Source organism: Octopus bimaculoides, chromosome 8, assembly GCF_001194135.2.
Source record: "Octopus bimaculoides isolate UCB-OBI-ISO-001 chromosome 8, ASM119413v2, whole genome shotgun sequence".
NCBI lineage: Eukaryota > Metazoa > Mollusca > Cephalopoda > Octopoda > Octopodidae > Octopus > Octopus bimaculoides.
Window position 1 is genome coordinate 95,418,813 of NC_068988.1, and position 3,689 is coordinate 95,422,501.

Below are 3,689 nucleotides of genomic sequence, written 5' to 3' on the forward strand. Positions count from 1 at the left end.
ACACACACACACACACACACACACATATATATCAATCAGAATTTATCGCACAACAATCGATTGAAATCGATTACAGGAAGTGTTGTCCTGAGACATCGTATGAAGTTGTGGACATTTAAAATGAAATGTTTGTGACGAATTAATCAGAGAATGAGATTTTATGACATTTTTTTAGCCCAATTTGTAAAATATTCAACCTTTTTACAAAAAATACTTTTATTTAGTTGATACTTTAAACAAATCAGATTCGCAACAGGTAGAAGTATTTGGTGAAGAGACAATTTGGAAATATCCGTTGAAGGCGTAGGTGTGGCTGTGTGGTAAGAAGCTTGCTTCTCAACCACATGGTTCTGGGTTCAGTCCAACCATGTGACACATTGGGCAAGTGTTTTCTACTATAGCTTCGGGTCGACAAAAGCTTTGTGAGTGGATTTGGTAGATGGAAAATGAAACAAGCCCGTGGTGTGTGTGTGTGTGTCTCATGACCGGTATTAGCGTGTTTACATTCCTGTGAGCTAGTAGTTCAGTTAAAGAGATCGATAAATAAGCACCGCGCTTTAAAAAATAAATACATGGCCGCAGTCTAATGACTGAAACAAGTAAAAGGTAAAAGACATTGAACTAAACCAGACGCAACTGTGGTTAGCTGAGTCAACAAATTCCAGCTTTTTTTACGTCGCCGAACTGAAAGTTTGAAAGATTGTCTTTTAAAAGACAATCTTGAACTAAATTATCCAATGTTTAAGATTGTGGGATCTGATTTGAAAATGATGCAATCTATTATGTCCAAAATATTATGAGCACAGCCTTCAAGTAGACGGTGCGAGACAGCGAGGGAACTTCGACGTGATCGTTCTACTTGCTAGAAATAACAGCCGATTCTCCATCAAAATACACTAAATTGTCTTGATTACAAAGGCCCACATTGAAAAAAAAATGTGATTTTACATAATAATCGAGAAAAGGGCGGTTTTGTGGATGAAAGGTGTTAGATAATATATCTCTTCAGTGAAAACTGACCAAAATATCTAAACAACAACAACTGGATGGTGTGATCGACTATTTAATAGACATGGTAAACAGGGATGTAGTGAATTGGTGTAAGTTTATACTCCGTGGTGGGAGGTTTCGGAATTTGTCCTTCGTCAACAGAGAAATGTTTCACCCGTTTACACCAAATGCCTCGGACTCTAAGCTTTTATGTGCTGCCTTTTTGCACATCTTTTGTTTTCAGAAATAGTGTTTCTCAGACTACTTTATTAAATATATCCCTTTTCAAGACTGCAGAGAGTTTGAGGAAGATTTAGTTACTCTTTCTACCATATAGAAGTTGCTTTGTTTTCTCATTCTGCGACAAGAGCGCTACAAATACTGATCAAATTGACCAATCCTCAAAGACATTCTTGTCAAGATAATCCTGTATTTTACTATATCCAGTACAATTGGGTTAATTCGTTAACTTTGTGTCTTAGGTAGTGTCGGATTATCAGATATACTTCTGTAGTAGGACTCAATCTTAAAAAGCAACAAAATTACGAGGATTTTAGCCAGATCACCAAATATGTTAGCATATTTTTCAACATCTTCAGAATCTGCTGACTTTTCGCCAGACAAATGAAATTTACAAATGCCACCTCGTATTTTGACGTTTTAAACCACCCAATTTTAGACACACAAATCTCTGTAAAGCCCATATTTCTGTCTTATCGCTTAGTTCCTTCAAAGATCACTGATCTTAAAATTAGCGTAATCTCCAATTACTTTACACTAAACAGCTTAAACAACTGCATTTTCATTTTGAAAATTTTTTTGTATTCTTTTAATGTTTTCTGCTCAACATCTTTACTTGTCTTTGAATCAATCATTAATGACATTAATTCGTCATTTTGTTTCCTAAAGGCAGAAATTGTTAAGCAACCTATCTTTCAGTTTTCGCCTCTTTACAATAAATGCTGTATTATTTCAATTTCCGGGTGCAATCTAAGAGTTACATGATTTATTTTCACGTCCTCGTTAAATTGTTAATTCTCAGAAGAACTGGATAACATTTCAATAATGGATAAGCAATATACGCATAGAAAAAGGCAGGTGAAAACAAAACACTTCGGTGCTTACCGCTGCTATTTTCAGCCAAAATACAAACAATGATGGAGTGAATTTTAAAGATGATTCTTACGTAAAACAATTTGCGAAATGCAAAATTAACCAAAAAAATGCCGGCTCATCGGGTCTGCCGGACTACTGGTTGCCGGATTAATAGAACACTGTAGTTACCATTACTGCATTTCCACTGTATACTTCTAATATTTAAGACGGTAGATGCGATTTTAGGGAAGTTCGGCTGTTATTTCTATCAAGTCGAACGGCCACTTAATACACCCCGCCGTCGTTGGTGGTCCTACGACTAGGTACACTTAGCAGGTTTATGCTTGACTGAATGTATTCAAGTTGTATATTTGAGTTAATTACACCAGCATATTTGATAATCCAGCACTATCAAGATCTGCAAGGAATTACTTGCAGGTATTCATTAAGTCCGGGTAATAAAAAACAAAACAAACTCCTCACCCTCTGTCAACACAAGTGAGAGGCTGACGACACGAAACTTTGCAGTGGAAGTCAATTATTCCAGTTGTGCCACCATCTCTGCCAAGACGATGCCCTGGAATCCCATAATTTTCTTTTTAGTGTTACATTTTTTTTTGTTTGTTTGGTGTTTTTTTAGGGGTGGCGGCGTGGGAGCAAGTTATGATCCGTTGGTTTATTTTCTGAATAGAACAGAAAATAATAATGTTATGTTTTGATTTGTTTTTTTTTTTTAGTTTTTTTTTGTAAGAACAGAAACATGGAGAAAATGACAATGGCGAAAAGAAACAATGAGACTATAAAGAAGGGTAAAAGGAGTTTGGGGAGATAGAAATGGAAAAATATATATTAAAAAAAAAGGAATAGAGAAGGGGCTGCATCTGGCAAATGAGCTGCTCTGTGCTCCTTCAATGACTTTCTTCATTGAATTCAAGGGCGGTTCTTTTGGTTGGGTTTTCTCGCTGATTGCTGGCACATTTGTGTGTCTTTATAACTTTGGTTTTTCTTTGCTGCAAAGACCTTGTAATTTAAAGTGGCTACACTTTTGTCAAAGAGGCAAAAATAACAGTTATAAAAAAATAAAGAGGCATGAAAAGAAGGAGAGAGAGAAAAAGGGGAGAGAAAAAAAAAGGAAGCAATTTGAAAGGAGCGAGAAAAGAAAATGATAAGAAAAAAGGAGGTAACATTAAAGAACGCTACTACAATAACGACTACTACCACCACTACTACCACCACTGATGATGATGACAATTACGATGATGATGATGATGATGACGATGATGATGAGGAAGATATAAAATATATTGTGAGGGGCCGATGACTGCATTTTTCTTCTTCGACTGTAACTTCGGTTCATCTCGAACCAGTATCCCCTGACTCATTAGTCAAGAGTCATCAAGCAACGAAGAAATAATTAGAAGGGTGTCAGAATCGTTACCAAATGACCAATTCTCTGCTCGTTTTTGCAGTTTGCTTCTTTATTTCTCTCTCTCTCTCTCTCTCTCTCTCTTTCTTTCTTTCTTTCTTTCTTTCTTTCTTTCTTTCTTTCTTTCTTTCTTTCTTTCTTTCTTTCTTTCTTTCTTTCTTTCTTTCTTTCTTTCTTT